This window comes from Venturia canescens, chromosome 11 (assembly GCF_019457755.1).
Source record: "Venturia canescens isolate UGA chromosome 11, ASM1945775v1, whole genome shotgun sequence".
Classification (NCBI taxonomy): Eukaryota; Metazoa; Arthropoda; class Insecta; order Hymenoptera; family Ichneumonidae; genus Venturia; species Venturia canescens.
Genome location: NC_057431.1, coordinates 1,629,460 through 1,640,107, shown reverse-complemented (window position 1 = coordinate 1,640,107; position 10,648 = coordinate 1,629,460). Strand labels below are relative to the sequence as shown.

The 10,648-nt window shown below is 37.2% G+C and overlaps 1 pseudogene; it reads right to left on the bottom strand.

Moving 5' to 3' along the window:
* Positions 1-5,064: 5,064 nt before the first annotated feature.
* On the bottom strand, positions 5,065-6,608 carry LOC122418306 (kelch domain-containing protein 4-like; annotated as a pseudogene).
* Between the last annotated feature and the right edge of the window lie 4,040 nt (positions 6,609-10,648).

The window sequence follows — 10,648 nt, the reverse complement described above, 5'->3', positions numbered from 1 at the left end:
ACTTATTTTTGACTGTCTGAAACGAAAAATATAAAACGATCAAAAAATTGTAATTGATTCAAGGAATTTCATTTTTTTTTAAAGTGAGAGAAATAACAGGCGCACTTTTTAATATTGTGTGCGCACAAAGTCATACGTAGTGCATCCGATCCACACGCTGGTATGCCATCAGGAAACACTTTTCTATTGGCCACCAAGGTTCTCTTGATTAAGTTCTTCGATATACTCAAAAACCATTTTCAGCATTTTTCTCAGCTTCGGCATTAAGTTCTTCAAGACTGATACTGTTTATCACATGCTCTGGCCTGATGGCGTTGTCTTGACTTTTTGACATTTCTTACCATGAGCGTTGCACAAAACCCCATGAAATAACACTTCCTGTAGGGACAAATATAATGAGGCACGTATAATTCGAAGGAACATTTTTAAAAAATTATTATTTGTTTTAAATTTATTATTCTATGGAAAAACGAATTACATGTATGCGTTAAACTTTTATATGCGCGGGTGAACTTTATTTTTACCTTGAAAGGCATAGTGTTTGTGAATTTTATTCCCAACATGACCATCCTGGCGACCCATAGAAATATGATATCATGTCCAGTCTCCATAAGACTGAGAGGATAGAATTTCTCAAATTTCTAACAACAAATAGGAATCGTCAGATTCACAAAAATCAATGTCTAGAGCTATTTAATAATATATGATTGTAAATTAACTGGATTTGGCCAACCTATAGGTTAAGGGAAGGAAAGGAGTATCTTTGAAAACTGCAGATCGGTAGCGTATGTCAGAATATTCATTTATTTATGAATGATATTTAATCCAAAAGTTGGTATTAAAAAATCGTTGACCTTACTCGAATCTCGACGACGAGCTTCGAGGACCGAGAGTGGCAAATTTTTCACCTCCATAAAGATCGTAAAAATCACCAGCTTTCTGAATGTTTATACGAGTCTCACTTCACTGTTTCACCTTTGAATAACGCGAATCTTTATAATTCATCCCAACAATCAGATTATCCGGGACCATGTTTTAAAAATACTTTTCTTTCCTAACGGACAGCGTAAAGTCACCGGGATTCGAAGAACTTGGACGTGTCACAGTTCTGTTTTCTGTTTCTGCAGAGTTAGCAGAATAAAGCTCGCTACACACAGTCAATAATATTGCACAGTAATATTGCACAATATGTTCGTATGGTGTGTAGTGCGCCATAAACTTAAGATAGCTCGGTCGGTCAGCTGGGTATACCCGAAAAACCATCGGTTCAATTTTCGCGTTATTGTGATAAAACAATCACTTCGTAAATTATTCATTATTACACATGCATTTCCCAAATGATTTCCGGTTGATTTTGTAAAAAATACACAAATATTAAGTTACTTTTCGCCAACTGTACGCCTAATTTTTTTAAATTTATTTTTGAAAAAATATCTTTTCAATCGTTATAATAATAACGGCAAAAAGTTTCGAAAATAATTCCCAAAATATAGCAATAATAAAAAATAAGAATTGTTGTTCTATTCCACTAACTATACAGAACTCGGCTAGACTCCCGATTGTCAGTATGGTGATAGCCGAAGCCGAATCCTAACCTAATAAGTGTCAGTACGCTCGCTCGGACTTGGAGCCCACGGAGCGTAAGAATAGGTAAGAAGAAGAAACAAACCAAAACCAACTTATACACAATATAATGCGTGATTATAATCAAAAACAAAAATGTCTATTTATCGGTGTAAATTATAATAAGAATAAATGTTTTATTTCGAGCACATGACATACGCTACCGATCTGCAGTTATCAAAGATCATCCTTTCAGCTTTTGGATTTCTATCATCGAACCTTTGTTATTTAAGAGGAACATGTAACGATTGTGACAACGCGAATAGAAACGATGCCAGGGGATGTTGGAATTACTGTCCACCCAGAAGATCCAAGATATTCTCGTTTAATTGGTCAGCGAGTCTGGCATTCGATTTGAGAAACTCCCATACCGATCATAGGAGAATCTTTTGTACAGCAAGATTTTGGCAAAGGAGTTGTGCAAATTACTCCTACTCATCATGGCGACTTTGATATAGCAAAACGACATAATTTGGATATTATCGATGTGATCGGATCTGATGGGAATATGACTGCCAATACAGGGTGTTTTGAGGTGAAAAAAAACTCGAATCATTTCATTATTCAGTTTGAAATTTGCAGTATCTATATTTTATAACAGTATTTGATTAAATTTAAATGATTTGAAATGAGAAAAATTCTCCACATAAAAATACTTAGAGTGTAAAATTCTTTCTGAAATTCAGCATGTTTTTAATATCAGAGATGATTAATTTCAACGAATCGAATGAAATCACTTGAAATTGTTTTAGGATCTGGGAAGATTAGAAGCATGAGAAAATTTTTTGGATGAATTGGCGAAGTAAGGAGCGTTGAAAAGTTTGGATAATCACGAGATGATGGTTCCGGTTTGTTCTTGATCGGGTGACGTTGTCGAATATCTCTTAAGGGAGTAATGGTTTCTAACGACTATAGAAATGGCAAACCAGGCCATTGAGGCTGTTAAGAACAGATCGTTGAAAATTAATCCACTAGAATGTGCACAAGTTTGGTGCGAGTGACTCAAAATTAATAGGTATTATATTCGGAACATAAAAAAAAAATATCTAATGAAATACAATATAAAAAATATTTCATTCATTGGTGTAATTCATATTTCACGATAGGCTAGTTTTAATTTTACAGAGATTGGTGCGTATCTCGACAAATCTGGTGTGGTCATAGAATTCCAGCTTATCATAATGAAAACGGCGTTTGGATAATCGCGCGATCCCGGCAAGAAGCTCTTAAGCAAATTCTTCAAAAATGAAATCTCGAATACGCTGATTTGAAAATAGAAAAAGATCCGGATGTTCTGGACACATGGTTCTCATTGACACTCCTTCCCTTAACCTATAGGTTGGCCAAATCCAGTTAATTTACAATCATATATTAAATAGCTCTAGACATTGATTTTTGTGAATCTGACGATTCCTATTTGTTGTTAGAAATTTGAGAAATTCTATCCTCTCAGTCTTATGGAGACTGGACATGATATCATATTTCTATGGGTCGCCAGGATGGTCATGTTGGGAATAAAATTCACAAACACTATGCCTTTCAAGGTAAAAATAAAGTTCACCCGCGCATATAAAAGTTTAACGCATAATAATTTTTTAAAAATGTTCCTTCGAATTATACGTGCCTCATTATATTTGTCCCTACAGGAAGTGTTATTTCATGGGGTTTTGTGCAACGCTCATGGTAAGAAATGTCAAAAAGTCAAGACAACGCCATCAGGCCAGAGCATGTGATAAACAGTATCAGTCTTGAAGAACTTAATGCCGAAGCTGAGAAAAATGCTGAAAATGGTTTTTGAGTATATCGAAGAACTTAATCAAGAGAACCTTGGTGGCCAATAGAAAAGTGTTTCCTGATGGCATACCAGCGTGTGGATCGGATGCACTACGTATGACTTTGTGCGCACACAATATTAAAAAGTGCGCCTGTTATTTCTCTCACTTTAAAAAAAAATGAAATTCCTTGAATCAATTACAATTTTTTGATCGTTTTATATTTTTCGTTTCAGACAGTCAAAAATAAGTTTCAACGTGATCGAGTGCCGAACGAACAATCACTTTTGCAACAAAATATGGCAAGTGACAAAATTCGTTTTACGAACGACAGAAAACTGTGGAAAACATGTGAAAAAACCTGAACACTTAAGTAACGTTGATCGATGGATACTCAGCCCATTGAGTCGCATGGTTACCGAAGTTGACGATGCATTGGAGGTAGAAACTTGTATAAAGCAGTATTGGCATTAAAACAATTTTTCTTTTACGAATTTTGCGATTTTTATCTGGTAAGATGAACAATGAAGAGTTATTCGATAGTTTCAAGCTTAGTAAGAATTCTCTGAATTATTAAAAATGTGTTTTTTTCTTTTTCCCCACGGGGAAAAGAAATCAATATTTAGGAAGCAGCATAGCCAGTTTTCAAGAGCGAACAACGGAAAATAATGGAGAGCCACTGGTACAGCGTTGCTAAATGTCTCGAGGTTTCTCTAAGAGTTCTTGCATCCCTCCTTATTTATCCGAAGATTTATACAGCCCGATGAGCTAAAAAGTTGCCGAACATCTTTTTACTCTTATCTTCACTGCTTGAAGCCTCTTTCCCGAAAGGCACCGATGATTTTGGGGCACCCAGAGATCTTGAACTCGAAATCATATTTAATGAGATTCTCGATGTCGTGAAAGCGATCAGAAACGCTCTTACGAATATGGCTAAAAGATCTAACGCGAAAAGTAAGCCCTATATTTAAAATGTATCATCTGTGCATTTCATAACTATTACTCAGTTTTTGATATGGAAGTTCTACAAGAAGATTCTTTGTCTCTACAATTGCTCCAAAATTGTTTACAATGATATGAGAATAATGTGAATATAAAATTTTTCATTCCAGCAGTTCATATTGTCACTGACGTCTTCGGGAGCTTGAATCATTTCGCAGAGAATTTAAATTTTATCGCAGCTGTGTCAAGAATTCAAAACATCTGAGTATTTCCATCGAATAAATATGAGTTAAGAAAAAACAGTGTTTTGTTCAATATCGATGTATCCGAATGTCGGATATTTCTACTGTTAACCAGTAAAATATCCATTGCGCTCGTGAGAGAGAAAGTGGAGAAAAAACGTTCACAGTATGAAAAAAATGGCAAATTTTCAGAGACTGACTAATTTTGCACCGAAATCCGAGGATGAAATGATTCAGGATTATGAGAAGGTTTGCATAGACGGATGAGAAAGTAAGGTCGAAGCAATCAATGTTCCATTTTGTTTACATAATAAAACTAATGTAGTAATAAAAAAAATAAAAGTGAAAGTCGTTTTTATTTTTGTAGATTTATTTTTGTAGATGAAAAATTTGTATATGAATTAAAACATTTCTAACATCTGTAGAGTTCTTGAATAGTTCCGACGGACTGAGAAAAAAATGATTACAGATGAATCAAAGGAAGAGCTGTCCATTGATTAGAACTTGCGAGGAAAAATTATCTCTCATTATGGTTTTTCATTCGTTCAACTTCTTCGTATCTGTGAAAAACAAAAAAATAGAAAATTCATGACACCAAAATTCGTATGCGTGCGTGAAAGATCGACAGATCAATTGATAGTTACCGAGCGAATAAAAATCATTGAGAGTAAATTGTTTGTCACCATCTTCAAACATTCCTCCGTACAAATATAAAATGCCGTTTTTCACTGCGAGACCCGTGTTTATACGAGGCGAAGGTGTGAAAATGTTTGCAGTCGATGTTTCGCTGGTTTTAGTTATAGAATGCACGGGAGCTGAACCGAGAGTCATCTGAAAATTAAACAATTTAATCGAGTCCAGTGTTAAAATGATCAAATGAATTATGGAAAATGGAGGGGCGAGGGTTTACGGTAAAGATTCCATCGTCGTCAGTGACAAAAGCAGTGGGTTGAGTACTGGCTTTTGACGTTGATTTCCCGATTTCGTTGTCATCACCATCATTCTCTTCTTCCGATCCGCTCGTCGCTTCTTCCGTATCGTTCGTCCTTAGCTTTCTTTCTCCGTCTTCGTACAGAGAAAGCTTCCTTTTTACCGCTCAAATTAACGCAGCGCCATTAATTGATACTTCTCCAAATCAAGAGCGAGCAACTCGATGAAAAACATTCCATCAAGTTGTTCTTCATCTTCCATGTCATCATGAACACCACCGAATATATATATATAATCAAGACCCGGTTGAACATAAACTGCCGATGCGCTGCAATGAGGCAAAATAATGCTCCGCTTTGTTTCGTCAATGTCCATTTCCACTTCATACCGCTCTCATCGTTCTCTACATTTATCCAAATACATTTTCCTATCAGCTTCCATTCTGTTTGGATGAACTCCGGGCTGGATCCGAAAATACAGTTGCAACTTCATTGTGAATCTGTCGCTATTTTGTACTCACTCTGGGGCCCTAGAATAAACATATCCATATCAATATGACGCTTGTTCACATCTTGTTTATCTTCTCTTTACTGTAAACTCCATAAACCAGGATTGTATTTTGGGGAGTTGGAAAAACAATGCATCCTGATCACGGTGCAGGAATATTTCCTGTTATGTTGAGATTACTCCAATGGTATAAGGATAGATTGAATATGTAAAGGTCATTGAAATACTTGTAATCCCGAAGATTGTCGTGAAAGACACCAAAAATGAATAATTTCTTTTCCGAGTGAACCATCCTGTGCCCACTTCTCAGAGACGGTCCGCCAGAGACTCTGAGAATTTTCAAATAATTATTTATTGTCTGATCAAATCACAACCCAACACGGCGAGTACTATTTATAAAAACAAGAATCCTCACGTCACTTTTTCCCACTTTTTCTACTATATCATAAAGACACAAATCTTTGTAATGATAAAATTGAGACTCGGCTGGACTGGAGAGGTCCCCACCAAATATTTATATTTCTCCCTTGCCAGTTGTTACAACTACCTGGTGTCCGCACTTTGGAGGTAGAGCACCCGGAGCCTTCACCATGATTCACTATTTGTGTGAAGTATTATAAAAAAAGAGGTAAATTATAACCTCAAATGCCAACATGTCGTAAAATCTCGCAAATGAGCATATCTATGTATACATTACGATTAATTGTACAAAATAACTGTGACTTTTAAGAAACGTCTATTTTTTCTTTCATCCACTCAGTAAAATGTACTTTTTTTACAAACACAGCTAGTTAATTATGATAACACTGGCACTCGACTATCGATGGAATTTATGTCTGCTGTTACCGTGCTACATCGGTTTTGAAATATATTTGCTGTGCTCCCGTGCTACGTTCTGAAGTTGTCGTCAGATTTCCGATCATCAACAACCACTTTCAACAACCAATCACAATGTCTAAAAATGGATGTCGTCAGATCCAACCAATCAGAAACTCGATAGCATCAAAGTGCCTTTGATGGTGTTAAAATATAATATACAGACACAAAAATTCTTGAATGTGTTGGTAACTCATGCATAATCTTGAGCCCGTGCAAAGTTTTTTCTCAGCAATTACGCCACCAATCATGCTGATTTAGGGCGCAATCGAAAGAGAATTTCTTAATTGGCTTAAACTTCAATTTTCAAATTGCTAAATGGCTCCTGAGCTTCGTAATTGGATAAAAACACTTGCCAATTTTACCCCCACCACCGCGAATCGTTTTATTCAGAGAAAGTATAGTCTCGGCGAGAGCCTCGGGCCAGCAGACGACAGGGCTGTCAATGTACTTGTCCCGAGACTCTACCGAGTCTCTTGATAGATTCATACAAAAGTGTATCGGTGATCACCAATTTTCACGTTTATGAACGTTCGGAAATGACATCACTCTATTGTAGGTTATGATCTCGAATCGCACGTAGGAAAGCGGTTCTGTTCGAAATGTCAGTGAATGTTGGTAAATTCTATCGACTCACATAAAAGTGTATCGCCGATCGCCAATTTTCATGCTTATGAACGTTCGGAAACGACATCACTCGATTGTAAGTTATGATCTCGATTCGCACATCGGAAAGCGGTTCTGTTCGAAATGTCAGTGAATGTTGTAAAATTGTATCGATTCACACCAAAGTGTAACGGTGATCACCAATTTTCACGTTTATGAAAGTTCGGAAATGACATCACTCGATTGTAAGTTATGATCTCGATTCGCACGTCGGAAAGCTGCTCCTTTCGAAATGTCAGTGAATGTTGTTAAATTGTATCTATTCACACAAAAGTGTATCGATGATCACCAATTTTCACGTTTATGAACGTTCGGAAATGACATCACTCGATTGTAAGTTATGATCTCGATTTGCACATCGGAAAGCGATTCAGAACGAAATCTCAGTGAATCTTGTTAATTTCTATAGATTCATACAAAAGTGCATCGGTGATCACCAATTTTCACGTTTATGAACGTTCGGAAATGACATCACTCTATTGTAGGTTATGATCTCGAATCGCACGTAGGAAAGCGGTTCTGTTCGAAATGTCAGTGAATGTTGGTAAATTCTATCGACTCACACAAAAGTGTATCGCCGATCGCCAATTTTCATGCTTATGAACGTTCGGAAACGACATCACTCGATTGTAAGTTATGATCTCGATTCGCACATCGGAAAGCGGTTCTGTTCGAAATGTCAGTGAATGTTGTTAAATTGTATCGATTCACACAAAAGTGTATCGGTGATCTCCAATTTTCACGTTTATGATGGATCGGAAACGAGATCACTCGATTGTAAGTTATGATCTCGATTCGCACATCGGAAAGCGATTCAGACCGAAATGTCAGTGAATCTTGTTAATTTCTATCGATTCACACAAAAGTGAATCCGTGATCACCAATTTTCATGTTTATGCACGTTCGGAAGCGACATAACTCGATTGTAAGTTATGATCTCGAATCGCACGTCAGAAAGCGATTCTGTTCAAAATGTCATAGAATCTTGTTAATTTGTGATGACTTGAACAAAAAGTTTATCGTGATCACGTTTTTCATGTATACGAACTTTCGGAAACGACATCACTCGGTTGTAAGTTATGATCTCGAATCGCACGTCGGAAACCGATTCTGTTCGAATTGTCAGTGAATCTTGATAATTTGTAACGATTCTCACAAAAGTTTATTTGTGATCACCAATTTTCATATTTGTGAACGTTCAGAAACGATATCGTTCGATTGTCAGTTCCGGTCTCGAATCGCATTTCGGACTGCCATTCTGATAGAAATGGCGGAAAAAATTGTTGTTTTGTAACGATTAACACAAAAGATTATCGCTGATTACCTATTTTCATGTTTATGAAAGATTGGAAACGTTCACCGATAAACGTCACATATCAACAATTTTACAGACATTTAGTATCGCAATCCGAAGGGCCATTTGAGATCTGAACTGACAATCGAGCGATGAAAACGTTTCCGAACGTTCATAAACATGAAGATTGGAGATCACCGATACACTTTTGTGTGAATCGACACAAATTAACCAGATTCACTGACATTTCGTTCTGAATCGCATTCCGATGTGCGAATCGCGATCACACCTTACAATCGAGTGATGTCTTTTCCGAACGTTCATAAACATGAACATTGGTGATCACCGATACACTTTTGTGTGAATCGACACAAATTAACCAGATTCACTGACATTTCGAACTGAACAGCTTTCCGACGTGCGATTCGAGATCATACCTTACAAACGAGGGATGTCGTTTCCGAGCGATCATAAACATGAAAATTGGTAATCACCGATACACTTTTGTGTGAATCGACACAAATTAACCAGATTCACTGACATTTCGAACTGAACAGCTTTCCGACGTGCGATTCGAGATCATACCTTACAAACGAGTGATGTCGTTTCCGAGCGATCATAAACATGAAAAGTGGTAATCACCCATACACTTTTGTGTGAATCGACACAAATTAACAAGATTCACTGACATTTCGAACTGATCAGCTTTCCGACGTGCGATTCGAGATCATACCTTACAAACGAGTGTTGTCGTTTCCGAGCGATCATAAACATGAAAAGTGGTAATCACCGATACACTTTTGTGTGAATCGACACAAATTAACAAGATTCTCTGACATTTCGTTCTGAATCGCTTTCCGATGTGCGATTCGAGATCATACCTTACAATCGAGTGATGTCGTTTCCGAGCGATCATAAACATGAAAATTGGTAATCACCGATACACTTTTGTGTGAATCGACACAAATTAACCAGATTCACTGACATTTCGAACTGATCAGCTTTCCGACGTGCGATTCGAGATCATACCTTACAAACGAGTGATGTCGTTTCCGAGCGATCATAAACATGGAAATTGGTAATCACCGATACACTTTTGTGTGAATCGACACAAATTAACCAGATTCACTGACATTTCGAACTGATCAGCTTTCCGACGTGCGATTCGAGATCATACCTTACAAACGAGTGATGTCGTTTCCGAGCGATCATAAACATGAAAAGTGGTAATCACCGATACACTTTTGTGTGAATCGACACAAATTAACAAGATTCTCTGACATTTCGTTCTGAATCGCTTTCCGATGTGCGATTCGAGATCATACCTTACAATCGAGTGATGTCGTTTCCGAGCGATCATAAACATGAAAATTGGTAATCACCGATACACTTTTGTGTGAATCGACACAAATTAACCAGATTCACTGACATTTCGAACTGATCAGCTTTCCGACGTGCGATTCGAGATCATACCTTACAAACGAGTGTTGTCGTTTCCGAGCGATCATAAACATGAAAAGTGGTAATCACCGATACACTTTTGTATGAATCGATAGAATTTAACAACATTCACTGACATTTCGAACAGAACCGCTTTCCTACGTGCGATTCGAGATCATAACCTACAATCGAGTGATGTCATTTCCGAACGTTCATAAACGTGAAAATTGGTGATCACCGATACCCTTCTGTGTGAATCGATAAAAATTAACAAGATCCACTGACATTTCGAACTGAACAGCTTTCCGACGTGCGATTCGAGATCATACCTTACAATCGAGTGATGTCGTTTCCGA